The sequence below is a fragment of the Acanthaster planci genome, linkage group LG04, assembly GCF_054643075.1.
Source record: "Acanthaster planci isolate LZ-2023a linkage group LG04, COTS_SCS, whole genome shotgun sequence".
Taxonomy (NCBI): Eukaryota; Metazoa; Echinodermata; class Asteroidea; order Valvatida; family Acanthasteridae; genus Acanthaster; species Acanthaster planci.
This window is the reverse complement of record NC_141780.1, coordinates 1,443,102-1,467,504: the sequence shown is the minus strand read 5'-3', so window position 1 is coordinate 1,467,504 and position 24,403 is coordinate 1,443,102. Positions and strand designations below refer to the sequence as shown.

Sequence of the window (24,403 nt, the reverse complement as noted above, 5' to 3'; positions counted from 1 at the left end):
ACGTATTAACATCTCTTCAAATGGCGGTTTCTCGTTTGAAACGTCTGGAGTGTGTGCCATTTTCCTCCATTTATCACCAGGGGATTTTTTCGAGTATAATATTCGGAAATGGACTTGGACCAGTTATTATTTTGTATGTAGCAAAACAAAGCGCCATCTTTCTTCGAAAACCGACTTTTTGGTACAGTTTTACCCGTAATGAAGTGTCAAGTGGCGCACCACTGTCAAAGAAGATCAAAAATCCATTTGCAAGTCACACTTCTCTAACAATCAACCTTACCATCAGAGATTGTAGACCTAAGGGAGAAGGGCTTTAGCAGTGAATTACTCCCCGCCCCTCCGTTTATATTACTCTAGATACTTTTCGCCTCGGAGTTTTCTGCGAAAAGTTGGTTACTATCCAAAATGCGTGGAAACTGAACTTGCCCACACATATAGTACTCTTCTCCGTCAGAGGTCTAGGTATTGCCATTATTTATGTCTCCACCTACATTATTAAAAGGACACGCCCACCACATCCGACGAGTCCGAGTATGCAATAGACGACGTGTTAGAATAACATTAAAACCTCTTTTCCTATTTTCCCTCTATTTCCCAGTAATTGTATGATCAGGGAAGGACATTTTCATTGCCAGAACTGGATTTTGTCCTCTTCCGTTCACGAGAAAAGATGAGTTATATGTTTAAGAACGTGCCTCAAAGGCATTGTGCGTGTTCATAACTCAAAATAGCGATTTCGCTGTGAACCTCAACCTGCAACTGTCTACTTACAACTGACCTTGCCTTTGGAAATGTGCGAAATTCAACACGGGCTAAAGTGGTTTAAATGCAACACTTTTGCCATAAAATATTTCACTCCACTTCATGCTGCAACACAAGAGCATTGGGCAAGCGATATCACGATTTTCCAGCTTTAAACTAGTAAAATACGAAAGTTAAGAGCAGCGTGTTCTGTGTGTTATCATCCAATATGGCATGCCACTCTCAAATGACCCTTTGTAAGTTGTATGCCTGCCCCAATTCTGAGGGCGACATGTATCTACGTTCTCCTCTGTGGTGTCCAGGGAGTTCGCTTGGATGCATAAAGAGAAAGTCCCGCATAGTCGGAAGAGTGTGATTAACAAGTATAAATAGCGCGAGGGAAATGAATAAAAGCATGCCCATTATTTCAATTCTGGGTTTTCTTGGGTTTCTTTTCAGGATACGGTCTCCTTTCTCTTGAGCAACTTAATCCTCGAGATGAATCGGATAAGTTGAATCTGGTCTGCACGACCCGGTCACAATGGCATTGAGTAGGGCCTACAACCACGGTGTCTATCTTATTATCGAAGTAGGGTATACCGGACAGCAACTTAGTTTGCATGACGTGTAGATAGGTACGCATACCAGATTTGTCAAGAAATATTCTTAATTTCGTATCGAATTCCAGCTATATATAACCAGACAAAAGAAGCACGAGAATGTTTTATCCTACCGTGACTTCAGCTCCAGAAATCCGCAATTTTGTTACTAAACATGAATCAGACATCTACTTGTAAAAATACGTGTCCTACAAAAATTACAAACGTCTCTAATATTCATTTTAGAATTCCCTGAGAGGCCATCAGGGGTTGTCGAGTTCAACTGAACGAGAATGGAATCCTGTTAACAATTCCTAAGTTGGCGAAGCGATTTTAGAGAGTGTCGGAGATAGCTACTCGAAAGTCTGCTTAATAGTCTTCTTTTATTCGTCAGGTATGACTAATTGTTACATCAGAACGCAGGCGGATGCACTGCGTTAACTACGCTCTAACGACTCGAGTACCGTTCTCGATAGGCCCGGCTAAGTCAAGCGTGTTCCTCGTGACTTCCTAATCCCGGGTGAAATCGGGTCACAGTCACTTGTCACCCATTTAACTGATATATGAGTCCTTTAACTGATCCAAATGGTCATTATTTCCACAAGTAATCGCACAGAAGGAACATTTTGACGACGCAGGGGAATTGTTTTTGTAAACTAACGATTTAAATGTGAGGATCCCGCATTACGACCAAAAGACTTTGGTCCATATCGTGGATGGGAAATGAAAAAAAGTTATCACTAGTAATTGTGTCCAGAATTGAGCAGTTTGTTAATTGAGAACCGATCATTAACAGTGATAGATAATCACTACTGTATGTGTTAATCTTTCATTGGAAATTAATCATTGATAGCCGGCGATCATGAAACACGTAGACCATTTGTAGCAGCCGTTTTCTAAATTTAGACAATCTGGAAATATGGACCAATTCTTTCTGGCAAATGGGCTGCACGCAGTCATCCTGTTCCTCTGTGTACATTTAATGATTTACAAGTTTAACCTCTTAAAGTAACTTGTGCACGGGTTTGTGTCCTTCCAAAACCGCTGAAACGGCCCACACATCGTACTTTGTATTCCAATTTCCGAAAGGTGAGCTATTTACCTTTCTTCAAAAACTACAAAAAGCACCAAGAAATGTGACAATGATGTAGATCCAAATAGGCTAAATATTGGCCAATTATCCCGGACATTGAGCCATATTAGAAACGAAATATAAAGTTTTATTCTAAATATTTCCTTTTTGCTATTGTGACGACGTCAGACACAACTTGCATTGTTTAAACGTCAACTTTGCTTTCTTTAATGACTTCATTTATCTGTAAAAACCATTCAACTATCCTGCTACTCAAACAGCATTTCATGAGCACTAAACCCACGAGGTCCACATGAGTTCGCTCGCAAAACCCACTGAGCACTTCTTCGTTAACGGTGGAACCGGAATTCCCAGAGACCAGTCCTAGCTATAAACCAATCAAAGAGCAAGGGAGTCATTTAATTAAAAGCACAGTTTTGGCAACCAATCGAAAATCCGTTGACCGCATTAAAAAAAAGCACGCTCACGGAGTTAACTCTGTTATTCCCGAAGCAGAAATAGCTGGGAATTCCGGGCAAGTGGATGGTCACAGCTAGGGTTTTTACTCAGCTAGGGAAAGGCGGAGAGTCAAGCATCCGTGAAGAAGGAACAAAGAACAGTGATAAAAATGGTACTCCGGCAGGAGTAACCTACGTCCGTGCACTTCCAACGTGATTTGCGTCCCTAATATAGTCCACACCCATCAGAAGTCGAGCTCATTGGTAGTGTCAGAGACGCGGAGAAAATGTAGCATACCAGTCGAAATTGCAATCCCTTGCACACACACGCATATAGAAGCAAGACTGCCCGATATTGTACACAACCTTACCTACCCCGCGCTTAATCAGCGATTTCTTCAACTTGAATAAATGAAAGTCCAGAATCAGATTTAGTATCAACAGTGTTTGAATCAATTTTAAAAACAATGTGTTTAAAAACACCCCCTTTGTTGCTATGGTGCTACAAGATTCCACAGGTTGAGAATTTTGATTTTCTAACTCATCTCTATTCAAAATTTGCATGGCTGGTCTCGGCAATTCTTTTACATGCAATTACACACTGGTTATCATTAAATCTGAGCAGTCTTTCCCTGTTAACATCAAGGAAACAAAGAGATGAAACAACTTTTTCTATGGCTGAATGTTATACCCGTTTATCATTGTAAGGGTGTGATCGAGTAAATAGGTCTGATCGATGCACGAATAATTAGCAGACAAGCTGCACATTTTTCGGCGTGACTAGGCCAAAGCCATGAAATTTTACCTACTATTTCTGAAGTGGTTTTCTTAAGGCTGTAAACCTAAATATAATAACTCTTCGGGTCAAACCGATTCGGACTTTCTCAGCAAGATTATTGTGGTGGCCAATATAGTCAGCGTCGTGATAGGGTGACAGCCAATAATTATGCAACCCGCAAGCCACGTTGTTCCTTGCGCGACAGGTCCTCAGGATTCACGGCAACAAAAATAGTCTCTCTGAGTTCACAGTTCATGTCTTCAACTTGGTTGTGCCCCTTGATTAATGCTTGAGTGTAATTACTAATTCGTAAATACTGTTCTGTTTATTATCAACCCGTGGAAGCAACGACTGAGCGTAATTAAACTGTGCGTTTTTGTGAATGGCGGAGCAATATGTTTTGCCTATGGGCGTTGGATGTTTTCTCGAACTTTCTCGAGTAGCGGTCTTTATCGCCGCTGCGAGGTGAGCAACGCCCAGGTAAGAAAGTTGCCCCGAAATGCCTTGCTCTAAGTACTTTTTCTAGGTTAAATATCCTCACTGACTTACATCACCGATACCACTGATCGCCATAGAGCGTATTAGTTGGTATTATACTTAAGGCTTATGGCATTTTAATTTATTTGGGAAATGTTTTTAATCGTATTTGTGAGAATCTTCCACAACAGATTGCTGCACTGCATACTTTACGTATAAACAATACATGTCATGTTGCGTTAACGCTGCACGCACTGTGCGTGGTAGACCTCGTGTGAGACGTGCGCGCTGTTTATTATGCACAGCGCGTACGTGGGGCTGTATAATGTAGTGCTTTGCATTGGTGGGGCATCATAACGAACATGATTGGACGTATACGTTGGAGGTAGGCTTTAGTACATTTTATGCAAGGTACATTTCCTTGCAGTTGCTCATACTGCTATTCCTCGACATAATACTCATGGATATTTGTCTTTCATACTTGAAGTTATATGTGCCATATTAATTATGTTTTGACCGCAGCTTGAGAGAAATAGCTATGGAGGCTTGTCTAGTAGGCCAACGCCTGCAAGCCTGACTGTAGAGCTCGAGAGTTGCTTTTGCTGTCAGCTACTGTACCACACTGGAGTAATTTACCTTAGTTCAAATATTGTAATTCGATTGCATGTTTTTTCGACCATTTTTATGACTTTATTGAACAAAAATTATACAATAATGTAACTTTTGTGCGACGTGTACGTTGTACTTTTATACAATATTTCTTTCATGACAGTTATGTAACTGTTTTGCAAACAGGGTTTATTTTGATCTGAAAAGACTCAAGAGCTTAGACGAGACAAATGAATCAACAATTAAAACAAATATTGGATTGCCCGTCTGGTGTCCGACTCACTCTGGGAGGGTTGCACTTGTAATTGGTGCCTCATCATCCAACAATGGGGGATGGACCTACCGATCCACCACCAGAGGCGGCATAGCCTACTCCACGTCCGGGTTACAAGAATGACGTCGTAGACAGGGTTGCCAGTGCCCTGATTTACGTGATGTCCACTCACCCCGGTTACATTATCAAAGCTCCCTCAACCTCGCTCCTGGGCCGACATGCCTATGAGTCGATGAAGATGGACTGATATTTCGAGTCAAGTGAAGCATGAAAAAAGCTCCATAATCTTTGACTTCGTTGTCACGTTTCATCTGACCATAGAGGAATAAAGAAATCACAAATGACTTGAATAATTGATTGGCTGTTAAGATGGATTGCCTTAAATCACCCATTCGTCTTGGTGAGAGGGGAAAATGTTTTAAAATGGCGTCGCATTAGCTTGATCGAGTTGTTAATTATTCAGGATAAAAGAAAACAGTGTGTGAACAGGAGTTTTGGCTCTTGAGAATATCTTTAGCCTCTCGAAAAAGATTTTTAGCATTCAGTTGCTCAGAGAAAGTCTTCAAAATAATTTAAAAAGAGATGTACAAACTTCTTGAATGTTTATTTTCCCTGACCAGCCTAAACTTCGTTGCATAACTGCATAAGCTTTTTCCACAGTGTTGTTGCTTACGGCTGCGACTGTTTCTCACTGCACATCTATGACCAGGAAGCAAAGCCACAACCAAACAGCACGTGATTTGGACACACCTGCTTTCAAATAAAACCCCCACAATTTTGTGTTTAGTTTCCTTGATTACTTTTTGCCAAAAATAGCAGCTTTCAATCACACGATTTTTTTGTGTTGATTGAACAGTTCGCGGTAGCAGCAACTCATGAGAGATGACTCCAAGGGATTCCATCCATGCTGTCAGACGATATCGCTATAACCCTTTTGCATATTTATGTCTCTTCATAAAATGCACATTGGCAAGGCAATACAGCCGCTCATGAATTAAATGGACTGATCCCAGCTACAATACAAGGAGGTAACTGCCACGCAAGAGCGGAAACTAAACGCAGATAAGCGCGACATACTGCACGACCTTCACTCAAGCACCAGTCGCGGGCTCCCGTTTCGCCGCTGGCGGAAATGCAGACTGGAAACCTGACGTAGCTGGCGGGGAACGGATAGCTCACGGCCCATTTCAGTCCCACAACGAGTCATTTCCTCGTGAAAATAAAATCACGCAGCGTCAAGAGCAGAGGACTAGATTACATACTGCCTTCAACCTCCACTCCTCTCACATCTAATATATCCAGTTTGGAGTGTCACGTGATAAAATGCACATTATAAGGGGAATCTCTTAAGTGCTTCCTAAAATCAAACAATGGTTGTAAAGCCAGTGGGCTCGAGACCTTGACACGAAAGCTGTAAAAAGCCGTATTTAGTGTTCTACAGAAGTAAGTAATGTTCCTCATTTCTCCTTAACTCCAATCAAAGTTACCTCACAGAAACACGGACAGTTTTGTCGCAAATGGAAAGATCTAAATCCCATTCAAGCATGACTTGAAGCTTTAACCGTAATTGCTTGGTTAGCGTTATGGGTATACTCCTCAAGAGGGGAAAAATACTTGTCTGTTAGCATTTGTTGGCCAGACGTGCCAGATTTACATCGATCTTGCCAAAGTATAAAATCAAAACCGCTTTTTAGCATGACTTGGTGAACTGTTGGCAACCTTTCTATCGATACCAACTTTTTCCTGTCAAAATACATGTATTAACCAGACCAGTTCATAGGCTGCGAGTCTCTCAGCGCACAAATACAGGTGTAGATCGACAAAGGCACAAGGAGTAGCAACCATAATTTGATAATGTAGACTTATTGAAGTAGGTGAAAAGGATGTGAATTCTGTCGCTTCCGCTGTTGGACAAATCACGAAGGAAAAAACAGACATTAATTTGAAAATTAATGACACTCTTGAAAACTGATACAAGGGTGCGCACGGTCCATATTTTTACCAGTGGACCGAATGTCAACCAAAACTGAACTGTCTTAAGTTAAAGTTTTACCCAACGGAGGGTAAAACCGGACCCCAAATTGCCTATATTTAAATCCGGTTTTTGGTATTAGAATTAACGTCTGGTTGATTTTAACCTACAGCAAGGGTAATATTAACCAGATTTCGGTTATGAACCAGAAATTAATTTCAACCCCCCAAATTTGATCAACACGACCCAGTTTTGGGTAGTTACGGTATTTCACTCACACATGAGTTAGAATTTAACTGGCAGGTAGTTTGTTAGTGCAATTGAACAGTTTTCATATATATAAAACGAAATTCAAACGTCTTTTATTAAGACGACGCTCTGAACAACCAACCTCTAAAATGTAACGAAAATTTGTTTCCTGCATGCATCCTTGCTAATTTCAAATTAAGTTTGATTAGTTACTAATCTAAAAAACCCATTGAATAAGTAGTTTGCAACAGTGCTTGCCTTAAGTTTTGCCCAAACGCCAATGCAATACTGACCTCCCTCAAATCTCGAAAGAGTTCAGTCCGAAATCAAGCGATTCACCTGTCATTTAAGGGCATCTCACGCAAATCCCCCAAACTTGGAATCTAAATCATTAATTTAAAGTTGTATCACAAATATGCTGACTCTCATGCTCCTTGTCCTCTCATATTCTCAGTACCACAGTTCCACTATTAATAAGTGATCTCACTACTATATGTGTACGGCCTAGGCTGCTCTACCTAGACTATGCGATCCGGGGGTTGTTAAAGTGGCAGGTGGCTCAGATGGGTAATACGAATCAGTAAGTATAGTGGATACAATTCATGTACTATTTCTGTAGACCCTCTGCCCATCGATCGGTTGATGTAAAGTAGGCCTATTAGGGTATGACTTATCTCTTATTGTGACCTTATCTCTTTCTCTATACTGTTCATCCCATATCATCAGACTTTAACCTTCCCGATCCGCCAAAGTCTTGTAAATATATATGTATGCAGCTGCTCCATACTGTGACATTAAAAAAGCTATTTATACCCAGTAAGATATGGGACGGAGGGGATATACCCCCTGCAGGTTCAATCCCTATAAACCCTCTAGACTGTTGCACATCCCCCTAGACGTCTGAAAAGAATTCCCGAGATTCTGATCAAACAATGACCAACACAAATGTAAGGGTACTCTCCGTCCCATATCTTGCTTCAAATGTTAACTGACGGTTAACTAATGACCCAAACTTGCACAGTTGTCAAATGAACAAGACAAAGCAGGAGTTTAAATCTTATAGTGAGAATAATTTTTCTGTTATTAAGGCGCCTTTCTGTGTATACGCTTTTGTCCGTTTCGTATCCTCAACCGTGTGTCACGTTTCACTCCGGCTGTATTATTTTTAATTAATACATTCTGCAACTTACACATAGGGACTCAATGCGCATTGAAAAGGCGCACAAAGTATGGAAAGGTACATGTTTTTTTTAAACAAAAGACTTGTAACATCCACTATATACTAAACAACTAGGCCTGCATGTACTGAAAGCCTTTCGTTTCAACAAAATACCTTCCGACGCCAGATAGGCGATTCTTTTGTTAAGGGGAGATAAAGACCGTAAAAATCTGCACAGTAACAGAGTTATCAGACAGTACAGGTTAATCTATCTTACATTCTGCATGGAAAATGATGTCAACTCCTTTTAACGTATGTGCTTTACATGCAGTGTATAAATAATGTTGAAACAATGACGCTGCATGTATCCTTTTGTTACCACAGTCAGCGTCCGTACTTGGGCATTGCTGTTGGAACAAAATATATACCCTAAATAGACCTTTTCCCAATGATGTCTCAATCGTGCTGGACCTTTTATGTGTTGCGACGGTAATGAGTGCATAGTGTTGTGATGGTAATCTACCTATTCAAGATAAACTAGTCAAGCATGCAGCGTTCACACGTGCGCTTGCACGTGGTTGAAGCTGCCCATAGGAATACATGTATATGCGAACACCGTGGCCAAGGCGGTCCACACGTGGTGGTTTTGTTTACATTTAGTCATGCAGGTGAAAAAGGTCCATAGGATAGACCCCAAAACGAAAAAGCAATTGGTTTGGATGAACTATCACAATACCTACTTCTTACACACGACTCAGCAGCGCTGGTGTAAATCGAAAAACAGCCCTTATCTGACAATGATTGAAAACAAGTGGTTTCGACGGTACAAAACAGTACCTTTTTGTTGCTTTTAATGCTAAAATCATTGTTATCATGCAAACCTCTTCCATGGTCGAGCATAAATTTGAAAAGACGGAGAAAGGCACTCCGAAGATTAATTTCAAATTAAGTATTAAAAAATTCAAGATTAAAAGGCAATTGTTTCATTTCGATGAACGTGGACGAAACGAAATGGACGCAATCATGAAGATCACAAGTGATACTACAACTAATGAGGCAACGCCCCTTTTATGATATGTTCTCTTTTTTTATCAGCAGTCGTGGATGTGTAACGGGGGCGTTGGTCATAAGCTTGTGTACCTTTGCTGAAAAAAACAATACACAAAGTGATTATTTTTATTTGACGTATAGAAAATGCACTGTTGAACGTAACACGAAGCATTCATTGGTTTGGAACCGACCATAAACATTGCTCATTGCTTGGCATTTTGGAAAGTATCTCAAGCTACATAGTACCTTCAGAGAAGGTTTCCCAATTTCTGTTTTCACAAACTCTGTTCACAGGAAATCTGTTTGTATTTAAAAAGTTGAAATAGGATATCAGTCCACCAACCCTTTTAGGATTTTAATAATCACAGGCTTGCAGGAAAATTGATTACCTGAGACAAGCTAGTTATTTATAGAGGACAAGTCTCATCATATCGGCATTGCGCAGCGTGTAAAATATTTTATTGAAGAAATAGTTATTTCCGTTTACTGGAGTCACATAGGCCATCTAAATGCATGCACTTTATTCCGTTGAGACGTAGACACATCTCTCATTATACATGACGCGAAATCCGATGTTATGTGATAGAGGGATTTGTTTGTAGAGTACGGTGTTATCAGAACATTTTGTCCTGTTATACTTTTGACGTTCTGCTCATATTATGTAGACTTAAACCCCATCTTGCCGTTGGATTTTTAAATTTCAAAAACAAAGGACTTTCATTTTGTATCTGCTTTAGAGCAAACGGTATCGTCATGCTTCGAACGGTGAAAGCCCACTTATTAAATGCAATGAGAAAACTCACTCTCAAAAAGAGTGAGTTCCTTATAAATCCACTTTAAAGGGCCATCAATTTGATTTAAGACAGACCCTAACATTACACCTTTATGTCTCAGTTAACGTTATTTTCAACTTTTGTTTCACTATTTTAAAGAGTATGTTGGTGCCTTTTTTGTTTTTTTTTGCTAATGTTGCAGAAAAATTGTGCTTGAGAAAAATTCATTGCAGCTAGAAATAAAGGATTGAAAAACCTCTCTGAAACGAGTGAAAATCACTCCAAAGGGGTGAAATTTCAACTCTTTTTAGCAGCCTGCAGACAACCCTAAAAGAGTTGGTTGTCTTTATAATTATGGCATCTCGTTTTGAATAATTTTCACGCATTTGGAGTAGTTTTCACAAAAGTCATTTCGACATGTTTCACAATAAAACTGAATAGTTAAGGGAGACAAAGTACATCTCGTAATATGCAGACAACATCAACCACCCACAGTGTACAAGACAGATGACCATCGGCAACTTCAAGAAAACCTTATACATGTACATGTATTTCGAAAGAATCATCAACTGGATGACACATCCTCTGAATGTCTCCCGAATGACCGGAAAAATAATCGACGGTCTTTTCCCCCTTTCTCAATCCTTGCATCTAAACAAGTCAAAGATGAAAACTCATCATTTTTCAGTGGTTTAGCTGCAGGAAGGACACAGCTAACCGCAGTACGGTTGGTCGCAATCACTTAGCACACCAGCTTGCCGGTGGAAAAAAAGCCCCCACCACTACAGGCGTGAGTTTTCTGACAGAAGCCCAGCGCGGAGAAGCACCGACTACGGGGCTGGAGTGGGCTTGGAGTGGTTGTTGACTCCGGGACATGGCGATTAGAAATTCTGATTGAAGTGACTAGGTGCCGGAACCGCCACACATAAAAATTGACGGGCAAAACACTTTGCCACCACAAGGCATGACATCCAAAAGATTAAGTTGCTCCTGGACCGGTGAGGATGCCCCCTTGGCCTGTTTGTTTTGTTCTAAGAGAGATGAGTGGGTAGATATCTAGAGAAACAGGGACACAAAGACCAACCGTGCGGGAGTTAAGTCACCATCAAAATTTGAACTCGCGTCATCTCCACTAACTTACTGAAGCCGTTGCAATGATAAGCTTTAAAACTTCAGTTTGATTTCTCCACCGAGGTAAGTCAGGTGAATGTGCCACATGAGCCATCAGTGCTACCAACTTCGCCTTTGTTTACACAGATCAAATAGGGTAAAACGGGGTCAAGGATAGAAGCTTATTTATCAATATTGATTCGTAAAACAAGCATTCAACTTGCTGGTCATTGTGTATTTTGTTGCATCAGAAGACCCAAAGCATAGCGTAGAGCAAAGATAAGATGTTGTCAACACCAGAAGCGGACTCGGAGGGTGGTACGCAATCTGTATGATTGGTTAGAGACGCTGCAACCTTCCATAGAAACATTCTGATCATTAAAGTAAGGGCACAAATCTATCGATGATTTCAGGGTATTTTGGCCTTAGAATTTCGTAGTCTGGCGCGACACTTTTGGCGCAACCGCAGGATGTAATACATTTTTTGATCAACAGCTAGTCAGAACTAAATTTTACTTTACTGCCATTATTTCTTTTAAGTTTGTGCTTGTATTATATACTTCTCAAAAAATGTCCAGGCAGTGTTTCTAGGTGTTTTATTTGGCGTTTCGATGTGAAGAACAAATAGAAATTTAACAATATTCCCAAACAATCAGAGGTTTAATCAATTCACGTCACTTTTCTCTAGAGAAAAAGCGGGCAATAGAGATCAAAATCATACAAGACACGCGGACTCTTTAAAAACCTCAACAAAATGGGGGACAAGCTCTATTTTCAACTTGCTTCGTACTTACTGGAAGTCGTCTTATTACTATGAAGCATTGCTCCGGTTTGTTTGCCTATCGTCCGCGAATAGCGAGCCCTGAATCATTCATCACATGTTTTAAAAACTTATCAAAAGTTGTCTGAACGGCTCAGGCTGTCTTTCAATTCGTCTTCATAATGTTACCACTTTTCTAATAATTTTATTTATAGCCTGGGCACTTTTAGAAACTCTACTAGCACAGCCCGGGGGCTTGGAGCAATTAAGCAAGCTCAACAGTAGGTTTATCACATAAACCGGAGCTATCTGGGAGGGGGTATTAGTTAGTTAATAATGACAGACCTTCAAAGAAAATCTTTTCAGAATGCATGAAATTCAGAAATGATTTTTCATGGTTTGCAGGTGAACAAAAAACACTAAAGAGAAGGCTTCAAGGTGTTTTGTAAATGAAGGGAATAATGGACTAAGAAACCTAGCGGTTTTTAATTTTTACCATTATACTTTTATTCCTTTGCATAATGTTTGACCAAAATCGACAGGTATTTGTTCAACAGGCGAAAACGTCTCGTAATTTATTTCAAAACTACTTTGCATTGTATATAAATTGCTTATGAATCACCAAATTGGTTTAAGTGGAGTGACTTTCATAATCACGGATTGGTAATCCTTTTGGGCCAACAATTAAGTGATTCACATTTGTGTTGTGCCCGGGTCTTTGGTCGCGGGGGGGGGGTGGGGAATGGTACAAGAATGGCTGTACTCATTTCCCTTCCCAAAGGTGGTAGCGATGTTTAAAATGGAGCATGCCTCAAGGGGGACACATTGCCTGCGCGTTACCGGTAGGCCCTACTTTCCTACACGTGTCCCCCGTGGTACGGTCTTTGAGACTAAAGAAAGTGCAACTTGCTAAAGCTTGAGAGAAATAGTTCCGATGGTTTTGAACTGAACATAAACAATGTACACAACAGCAGGCATTGAGGTTTATATTTCTTCAAGTGTTTTCAAATCAAGGAGGGGAATCAAAGCATTATCCTCTAGCTTAGGCACGCGCCCCAAAGTCTAGCGGGATGCAGAATCTTCTGGTTTGCAGGAGCAACCTAGATACAGACAACCACAAGGATAATTTAGAAACGAAATTTAGTTAATGACAAAGTTGTCCCGGCTGGTTTGGACAACATGCATTTTACATGACAGGAAGTGTTAGTGCCAACTAGTCCATACTGCTGAAAACTGGCATAGTGCAAAACACTACAAAGAACAACACAGTGACTTATTATTCATTATTAAATGGACCATTCCGCATCAACATTGGAGTCGAAATCCAACAAGTGTCATCGCAAGCCACACGAAGCATGCCGGAGAAAATAGGACGAGTTGATGTCGCTGTTCGCTTTAAACAACCATGCTTCAGTATTCCGGAAAGAACTTAGGATGAGGCGCCAGTTATATCGACATAGTGCACTGGGCCGTATATAAGAAGAAGCTCATCGGTAGGTACGTTCCATTGGCCAGATTTGACGTCAATGGTATAGGACACCTCGACCTGATGCCTCTTCGGAGCACTAAAAGGTCTTCTTTTGTATTGAAGACATCAAATCTGATGCTCCAACCATTTCGCTGAATCTTTGAAGTTCCGGTGTTTTAACCGGGAAAAATGACGTGTGTCACGTCAAACTTCTTTTCTAAGGTGCTATGCAGTAAAATGAATTTATTAGATTTGATTCGACTGTGTCTGTAGTCTAGCTTCCAAATTAGCTTGATCTCTGTTAGCTTAAGTTGTAACAACTCTGCGAGATTTGATTAATGGCCCAGGGTATAGCGTTGTCCACAATAAAAAAATAGCCCAGTTTTTAATCTATAGTTTCTCTTCATGACGCGTGAAACTGTTAAGCGAATCATGACTTCGAGGGAAAAAGACGAAAAAGTCTTATTTCGAGTCTGACAGTAAAACATTTGCAGTAAAATGTACATTTTCTGCTAACAGTCACAATTAGTGCGTTTCGACAAGCGCAAAGCACTTCATTTTTGATGTCTTGTCCGTTTTCAGAGAACCGAACACATGGCTGAACATTTCCCTAAATATAATGATTATATTGTGCAACGCAACGGGATGCATAGGGCCAATTATATTGGTGAATTATGACGCCGTGCGACGGACGCTTTCAATTAGTAAACAATTTTCTGAAGGTATTTAGTGTTGTCGTGGTTTGTGATTGCTAGACAAACAGTGAGAGCTGTCCCAGCGAGCGAAATCCTGACGGAATAATGACAACACGACAGGATAATGACAACACGACGGGAGAGGGATTCTCTACGGTTAATGTACGGGAGTTGAATAACCGTGGAGAGAAGACAACATATGGAGATTCGACTTAGCGAATCATTATTCGGTATCGCTATCCATCATCAGAGCTACACGAGCTTCATCCATTTTCAGACGATAAAAAGCTCACTTATGGCAATTCTTACCGGGGTAGAAACTTGTTTAAGAAAGATAGCCGAAAGAACATTAAGAAGAGACAAAGCCTACCCTAGATTCACATTTCTGTGTGGCCATTCAAAGTTATCGGATAGCATATTATTCCTGAACCGGGGGGAGCAATGCACATATCGGACTAGAATAGAAAGATTTACAATGAATCAAAAATGAGAGACCAAAGTTGTACCTGTCATTTTGGACACCCTGCAAATCTTGTCCGGTTCAGGGTGGTGTTTCAAATTCAAATACTTCTTCAATTCTTGGTTGTTTGTATGTTTTCTCCTAAATTAAAAAGGATTCACGTTTAAGCCAAATTTCATCGCATTTTCGAATGACACGCGAGGCTTCTCTTGGTTTATATATCGAAAAATGAAAAGGTAATGTTGGCTTGTGGGTTTAAGCTTCTGTCTTATGGTTTGGAATAAGTTTTCAAAAATGCTGAAATTCTTCCCGTCTTAACTTTTGACTTAGAATATGCACAACACCCGCCTGCAATGAAAGACAAGCACAATTTGTCTGCTATGATTTGCACATAATACGATCCTCAGAATGTAAGTAAATTCCTTTACACATCTCCAACACAACAGCAGCAACCTTGGACATCGTGAATGGTGGAATTATGCACTTAACACTAAACCAAACAAGATAGTCATTGTGGTTCGCTGTGGACTTCAGGGATCTGTCATGTTTTTTCACCGTCGAAACAGTTCAGAATCCCTTTAAATCTTCATTGGACTCGTGATAGGCCGATCAAGCGCAAAGCAAATTATATAATAGGGGTAAATATAGCACAGTGATTCTCGCGTGTTCACGTGTACTGAGGAGAGGTCACAAGGAAAAGCAAATGGTAAGAGACCTAGGCCTAGTTACTTTGGAATCTTTCTCCGGGATAGTTCCGCGAAATGAAGGTTTCAGTTACCAGAATCAACCCTTCCAACTCCCCCGTGTACTTGTGGTTCAGAAGCTGCACACACCCTGGATTTGTTCGAACTGCACTTGCCAATTCTATAGCACTACCTACACTTACACGTTTCCAGGGTAACGCCTATACTGATGGCGTAAATATGCAATCGGAAACTGTCTACTTGACAACATAAGTTCCTTAAACAAGGGAATGCGGTATGGAGATGCTACAAAGAATTTCACTGTTTGTGTTTAACTTTGGGATGAGTATACCATCTAACAATAATACTTAGAAGTCATCCTTCTACGAAAGCTGTGCAGTGCAATCAAGTATATCCAAAAATGAAGTATATTTTTCGAAGTTTGTTTTTTATTAAATATGTCTTTTCAACTTCGTTTTTGTGATATATAGTTTGCCCAAAGTTCGTTGAGACACGCATTCTCCAGTTTGTTCTTATGAGATCTAAATTCAGAAATATTGCTGCTATGTTTAGAAACAAATCATTTTACGAGATATATTTTTTTCCTCACTAATTTTCAACAGTTACCTATTTTAAGTCGTGATTTTACATTTCATAAAACGAACTGCAAAAAAGTATCTCCTAAAGCGAACTTAGAACAATAAATCTCATAAAAATGTACTTTACAAATATACTTCACATTTTGAAATTATATGCACTCCGGGGATTATGTCCTTCCTATACAATAATGCACAAAAAGGACTGACTTTCTTGAATCATCTGAGTTTTAGAACTCTAGTTTTCACTGGCCTGTGACAGAACCAGCAGAACAGGACACTTCCTCAATAAAACTATATGGCAAACGAAAATCCTTGTACACGTGTAAAACTTCTAAATTTAAACGGAAACATATACTTACATGCAGTCTATTAAATCTTCGGTATCTACTAAACATTTCGCTGTCTCCGTCGGTTTGTTTGTTTCGACTGTGGGTCACTTGAGCGTTGGTGCTGTAAGAAGTCAGGTGTTTCCGCAGATGAAGGCACCCGACCTGTTGGACACAACACAAGGCGAGTAGAACCCATGCACACCCGCGCACCACAGCGGTCTTGGACATCTTGGGCGCCCGAAAGTTGCCCCGTCTTCCCGCTACACTCTCTTGCTCGCTCGCCGGTGGTATGGTGAGGCTCAGTACCAGTCTCGGTTCTGTTTGGTCAAAGATGTCACGAGGTTGTCAGTTGTTCGCTGTTCCGTTGCAAGTTTCGTCTCCCTACCGTCGTGCCAGCCACTGGACGTGCAGTCCTTGATTCGTTGGTTACTTAACCCTTACTTAACTGCCCACGTCTTGAGACTTGCCCACGGAACATCACCACCGTCATCATCATCATCATCACCATTGGTAGCAACGAGCGTCTACCTCATCAGCATGTACGTTATAGTATAGCCACCCCCAGCAACATCAGTATTCAGGCTTCCCCCATTCTAGTCAATGCCGTGACGGTAGTTTGAAGTTCCGTTCCGAGCGCCTCTGCGTGTAAACCACGTGTTCCAGACTTCCGTCGATCAAAGTGCGCATGCTCCGGCAACAACCACCGACACTTCATTATCCTTCCGCCGGGTGCTGTCTTGAAGATTCACAACGCGATCAGTCGTTAGAACCGATTACCTCACTAAAAAGAGACTAATCGACATTCATTAGTGCGGAAAGAGAGTCGCAGATATCTGTTTTGAGATTTTTTAGGTAGCTAGCATGTGTGACAGGGGAAGTATTTTTCTTAAAGTCAGGTACGTCATGTTTCCCACGCGAATAAAAAATGCAAGGAAAAGTTGTGACGTCAATAGTACATAAATTATTCACTGGTATCCCAGAAGGTTAGTTACTGCAGATGTTTCTGACATAATGGAGATCAGTGATTTCTGAGTTCTCGGGGAAACAGATTTTTGTTTGCAGTGTAACCGGTGATCCATACTCTCTCGCGCTTCGAAATGTTGAACAAAATTCCATGCGTCATTGGCACATGTTAGATTATGATACCACGGAGAGCACTGTTGTTGATATGGGAGTACATGTGCTAGATTGAATACAACTCATTCGTTTGAGGACTAGTACACGCACTTCATCTCCACTAAAAATTCTGTTTCTTACGGCTAAAAAATTGGAAATGTCGTGGTATGGATTTTAAAATAGTGTCAGTATGAAAGTATGCGAGAGTCGTTATGAGATCGGGGTCATTGTGTGACAACGTGAGTGTGGCGAAGCTGACATTTGTTGAGATCTCGATATCTCCACGAGACGTTTAAAACGCTGCGAACATGAGGAATGAGGAATTGTGTTTGTGTGTGGGGGGGGGATGGCTGAATTGCCCATCCATGGAAATTCGACAAGCGGGTAGGAGGGATGACATCATGTGACACTATACGGAGGTCGATGTTCATGATACAGATAATCATCTGTAATTTATATTTCATTCATGCTGAATCTTACATCAAACAACATATTTATGTCTGTTTTATTGTCCTCCTGTTTGAGGGATATTGAATACATTTTGGTTGTTGGAAACTCGCAAAACCTCTTCACAATCCGTTTTCCTTTTTCCCCGCCCCCCAAAAAAACAAAAACCCACACTGTTTTTTTTTTTGGGGGGGTATTAAATAGTCCATCACCAGCCAAGTAAAAAAGTGAAGAGGAATATACCCCCACCCCTCGGGATTTAAGCCCATCGTACTTATTTAAATTACATAGATTTGAAAGTTCTGCCCACCCCCCGGTATGAAATTTCGCAGAGGTACGAAAGATTCAAGCATTCCCATTGCTAACTATGAATAGGAATAAATTCTCGGAGGGAGAACATTTCCTCTTTTGGAATAATGATTGATAATCCGAGTTCGGTACAAATTTGTGCGGTTCTGGCGATTTTGTTTGAATTTCCGTCAAAGGTATGCGCATTTACAGCTGGTAATTGCCATCATTAATGCCACGAAAATAGCTGGCATGTAGTAAGAAGTGGTATTGGGTGAAGGGATTTTTTATTTTGGGGAAACGCTTTTTAGTCAGTGCAAAACATCGTGTCTCTTGCATGCTATGTGGATTGCGCGACCTTCCGTGTTTTTCCCTCCACAAATTCGATGACGATTGCATCGACAAGCACTGTTCACCACGAGTTCATGCTCCCTGCGTTGGTTGGTCAGCGCATGTGGCACGCAGTCGCTCGGTTTACGTGGCATGGGTCGTTCGAGAACAAGCACATAATCGAGAACGCGTTCAAGTAGCCTGCTTCGCTTGAGTTATGGGTACAGTCCACTAATTCAAGCCCCATTGAAAACAGTGTAAAATCAGCACCGTTCAGGGCCCGATAGCATGCACGCCAACATCCCCGCAATTTTTGAAACACAAGTGAAATTCTTGTCTGGTCACTAATCTTTCAATTTCTTTTCAATTTTTTGTGGGTTAACCAATTAATTTTTTTTAAAATAATCCCACAAAACAAACTCACCCCCAAAAATGATTTTTCCGAAGTCCCATTGTAGCCATTTTTCAAGTGGCAACCCTCAACTTTCTCAGGCACTTACGACCATTTTTCAACCGTAGTTTTAGCCCTTCTACTCTCATATGAAAGCGCAAAGACCCAGGGAGTTGATCCTGGCAAGGATTTACACAATCTCACCATTTTGGGGGTCAAACAATGTCCTTTTTCAAAAGATACTGTGGGGGCACTTTTAATGTCAATGAGCTGGCCAGAAATTCTCACTTGAATTAGTGGTCTGCACCCTTTTATAGCGTACGGCTGCACCGTCCCGGATCACACGGGCCCGGCACGAGTATTACTCTTCCGAATGACCTCCGTCGTGTTTCATTTTGGGCCTGCACTCACTGTAAAAATTGCGCTTAGAGTTTCCAACAGTGTTTGAAGTGGTTCGGCAAATTTCACAACACAACAAACAAAAGAACGTTGGACAATACGGAGATGTTTTGTAATTTATCCTACATTTGATTCCTTGATTTCTGCAAAGTTGAACAAAGTTCAGATTCCATGGACAACAAAACCAAGTCAGTCGTCGATGTTTGCTACCGCAGTATAATGTTCTAACGTGTGGCTACATAAATTTGTTTTTGCTTATGCAGTGCGTGTTCTCTTGGGATAAGCCGCAATTTTTTGCTTGTGACCAATTAACATTTGAAATGGCTGTTTACAGACTGTTTTTGATTTGGCCGCTGTCGTTAACACTCTGAATGCATTCATTCGTGGTCACAATGCAGGCATGCCGTGACATTTCCAACGCGCATGAACCTAATCACTGCATCGACCAGTAAATAGTGTCGGTACATAGGGCTATGCACAGGGTACCAATGAGATTCCAACTGGTTAAAGCATTTAGCTTGCTGGAGCTTAAATATGTATGAGAGTTCTTTGCGTCAAATGTTGATGGTTGATATAGTTGCAACAAGGCGTGATACCGTCGAGACCATAACAGGTAGGATTGTTTACTGTTTAAGTCCACTGCTCTTTCAAAAGCAAATGCAACTTTTCTCACCAGTTACATAGAAATAACGTGTAACAAATAATGAGTGGTTTATCACATTGCATGCTCTTCACGTTGTCAGCCTATTAAATGTATACCCTTTATTTATAGCTAGACATTAGTTAAACTGTTGAAATAATTTCCAGAAAGGCCTACTAAAAGAGCGTAGAAATAAATGATCAGTGACTTGTGGGTGTTGTTTCCATGAGCCCATCAGTGGCTTATTTCCTGAAAAGCGACCGTTCAGTCCTGCTAGCAGTCAAGAAAATGAATCAGACAAAATACTATGATAATTAAATAGACAGGGGTCTTTATAACACGCCGGCCTTGGCCACCTTCGTGGTTGTGCGCAATTAGAGCCTTAGGTTTGACCACGTAAAAACGTGATTATCCATGGTCAAGTTGAAACCAATCTTCCCCATGTTGAGGGTCGCCAACGAGCTCGGGTGACTCGGTTGATTTTGCAGGCTCAGGTCTTGACATTGGATCACACCAGGACCCAACAACCTGGCCTCTTGATTTCACTGGATAAGGGAGTGCAAGTGGTCATCTGCATCTCCTTAGAAGACGGTTTACTGGTGGTAAATTATAGTCGAGTCATGTGGAGAGGACTGACGACGTTGTACGTTATTTTGTTGGTCCCTCACTCACTGAGAAAATCTTGTTACTTTAGTACAATACACAAAGGTCATGTGGTAAAAAGTGACAGATCATGTTCGAATTTGCATGCGCATGCCAGTATTTTTTTCCAGAGACCCCTTGTTTATATTTTCGCCCAGAGAAATTACATTCAAGGCCGTGGATGGGGATGCGCATCCTCCTCTCGTAAAGGTGGAATATCAACATTTTATCCGAATCACCCAAATGTACATTTGGAACTTCTTCCAAAATAATGCCAACGAGTGCAAAAAAGTCATTCCGCCATCGAGAAACCGTCAAATTGCAAGTGGGCATCATCAGAAAGTGATTTCGACAAGACATCATTTAAGACAAATCTATTATGCACGAGCCGCATAGACGTTAAATCCGTTTCTTTGTACTGCTGCTTTTTCCTCGATATGGAGTATCATTCCTTTCAAATTGGATTTTATTAATTCAAAATGTGTCCGTTTTATCCAGAGAGTTTTCCACCAAAGACTTTGAACTGAACACGAACACTGTCAAAATTACTTTTTTCCCCCAGGCACTCATGACTATGGACAGCATAACTGGATGGAAAAATTGCACGCCTTACCCTCGGTAATCCAAGCCAAGGCCGTGTTGTTTTGGATCTATTATGCATGAACCTGGTCGAAGTGCGGGCAAACACTAAATCCGTTACTTTGTTCTACACCTTTCTTTCCCAAGGTATAATTCCTTCCAAATTAGATTTTATGAATTAAAACAGTGTTCCTTTTATCAAAAGAATTTTCCATCCCAGGCTTTGAACTGAACACGACAAAGTCACAATTAAGCTCTCCCGGCCTTCCAGTAGTTGTGACATGGATCTCTGACATGGACCCTGTTTGTCGGCGATATAAAGAAACTAAAAGCGAGGTTAACCCTTCACTTTTGAAAGGTGAGAGTGCAATTGAAAGTAATAAAATGAAAACTGATGAAAAATTAGACCTGCCTACACTAATGAATAATTTCAAATTAATTTTTCCACGCAAGATTTGGAAAAAGATTGAAAGGGAGGCTTGGAACGCGTGTCAATCATAAAACTGTCTAGCGTCATCGTAGTCGACAGTTCACAAATAAACAGTGTCTAGGAATAAGATCAAAATGGTTTCCTTGTGGAGGTAGATCTGTTACTCGTTGGAGACGTTCATGTCCTCATTATACAAAGAAAGGTAGGGTTCTTTTGGGGATTCACCATAATTTAAATGTGGGATGCTGTCCTTTTTATATTTCAATAAGATGTACCAACGTGTCACTTATTACGTGGCACTCCCGGAAGCCCCAGCATGGCACATTGTGGCTTACAACTACAGAAATCTGTTGGGCGGTACTGAAAAAAAGGTTACAAAACCTGAAGATTTATATTCCACCTCCGCCCTGATTGTTGTTCTCTCGAGGGCACTTTTCTAAGACGCCATTATTCTAAAATTGGTAGATAAAATCTGGATAGATTTTCCTTCAGAAATATTTACGCCCTCGGAACATCGTTGTTGAACGCTCGTCAATAAAAATTTCTGGTCGAGTTCGGGCGGCCTTTTCTTGACATGGGTTTCTTGTTTTTGCGCTCGAACGGCGGAAACATGACTCAAGAACACTGTTCTCGGAACAGGATCACACACCACCTCCTCGTCGGGGTTATAGGAACACACGGGAAAACTCGTTACATTTTGATTTTTGAACAGCTGCAAAAAGTAGAGAGATGGCTTCCAAAGCCAGAGGCAATGGGAACTTTTGTCAAATTAACATTAATTATTTCTTTAACACAGAAATGAATGTTCCTGTTCAAATAGAAAAGAATTCAGCCCATCCAAACATTAACTCTCGAATAACGTAGCCTACATGGACACCGCCATGTTGCATGTTGCTTGTCACTAACTACCATCGGTAACCGGTTGTTTGTTCCGGCGCCGTTCGCGCGGCCGACCCATGAACAACAAATTGAGCTGTGCGTTAACATACGAGAACCAGCCACCCGAACTCGGCCTCTGATATTGCCAACTGGTTACAGTGGAGGACGCCCTCTTTTTGTCCAAAATGCTGTCTCTAGTGTGCATAAATTTTGTATTCTTGATCCTTTTCCGCAGGAAGCAGAATAAACCTTGTCTCATAAATAGTTATGCTTGACCGAATGAGTCTTTGTCATTCCGTGAAAATACAATGAAGGAATGGCGTGTTATGTGAAAGTGCAACTTCAGCCTTTCCTGAACCCAATGCCCTGTAAAAGTCTTACTGATGGATCGAATCATTACCTCTAGTATTACGGTTTTCTCGATATCTCCTGACTGCCATGTATTTCTTGTGACGTCATTATATTCATAAAAGTTTCAATTGTTTTCAAGAATGTACAGTAAACCTGACAGATCAAAATTGGCTTAATAGATAAATCACACAGCTGTGATATTGAATTCTTACACGTGACGCACCATGAGACACGTGCGTCTCGAATGGTTCAGCACACCATTCTATTCGTTCTATACCAGCTAATGTTCTCTATTTTTATTGCTGGCGCCAACATTTTCGGTGGCAGTTACAGATTTTCGTTTTAAGTGAAACACTTCTTTCATTTCACTTATATCTGGTTTAGTTTTTAAAACCCTTCCTTTCGTTTTATTTCATTTTCACTAAGGCTATTCATACTTATATATTAATGGTAATTTACAATGTTTATTATAATTATGTCATTGTGTTTTTCTTTTTAAGAAAAGAATTTAATATACACATTTACACATGTAGGTCACTGCACGAGAAGAGTAGTACCGTTCCTCTATGGAATTCTTCACAACTTTACTAAAAAAAAAAAAAACGATGACAGTTCATGTATAACTTACAGAACAGATTAATCGTTCAGAAACTTACCAAGCAGTACTTCGCAGATAATCTTCCAAATGTGTGCATTTTCCAAACGAAATAAAAATTTTCCTACGGCGACCGAGGGATTTCGATGAGAAAGCATGCAATTCCAAGTAGTCTATATTTGAAGAGACGACGATGAACAGTAGTTCCCAAACCTAACTTTGGTGGTGTAAAAAATCCCCAACTCTGTGCAGTCATATTGATAGCATATAATATCTTGCATACTTCCGTAGCTAAGCATACACGTAAATGTTGACTTGTGAAGTAATGAAGACAGTGTAACGCCCTACGATCCACTGATGGTGCCGACCCACCGTGTGGGACTTGAGATGCATGCATCGTGCACGTGAACGAAAAAGAGGTTTAAATGAACGCAGCTGGAGTTGCGCAATGGCTTGGACCGCCAGGAATAAAGCTTCTATGTACACGAGCTCACGCTGGACAAAGTAACAAACCCATCTCACGGCTCACTGAGCCTTAGTACAAACTTGGACAGTTGCAATGGACAGTAGTGGAGGGAAGGACAAGTCGGAGAAACTATTTAAAAACTGGAGGTTCTTTGATTCGAATGAGCTCTGACGCTAACACATTCGAATGAGATACCTCCACTTTTTCGTCATTTTCCCGTAACATTATAGGCCGATATATAATGTTTGGGTTTGCGGACTGATGCTGTGCACAGACGTTGACACCAGTCTCTCTTAATTAGGCCTTGTCGTAATCCTTTTGGCAAAATATCTTCCCTGCTGGGTGCCGTACTTATTTTTTTCATTCACTGTGCTAAAAAAATGCGTACACATATAAAAAGCGTACAAAATCGTAGTAGTGAACTGATCGTGTGGAACGGGCCTTTCACAGTTTTGAGGTTTTTCCCCCAATTTGAACCGTGCATAATTATGTGCACTTCGAAGAACTTAAAACTAATCTTTTCGAACATGGGTCT

General features: G+C 40.7%; 1 long non-coding RNA gene across 1 annotated transcript; it reads left to right on the top strand.

The window, feature by feature from the left end:
* The first annotated feature begins 4,096 nt into the window (after window positions 1-4,096).
* LOC110982147 (uncharacterized) lies at window positions 4,097-5,932 on the top strand. The gene is made up of 3 exons (XR_002598538.2): window positions 4,097-4,128; window positions 4,648-4,752; window positions 4,921-5,932. It is a non-coding gene; the product is annotated as an uncharacterized LOC110982147 (long non-coding RNA).
* Window positions 5,933-24,403: the final 18,471 nt, after the last annotated feature.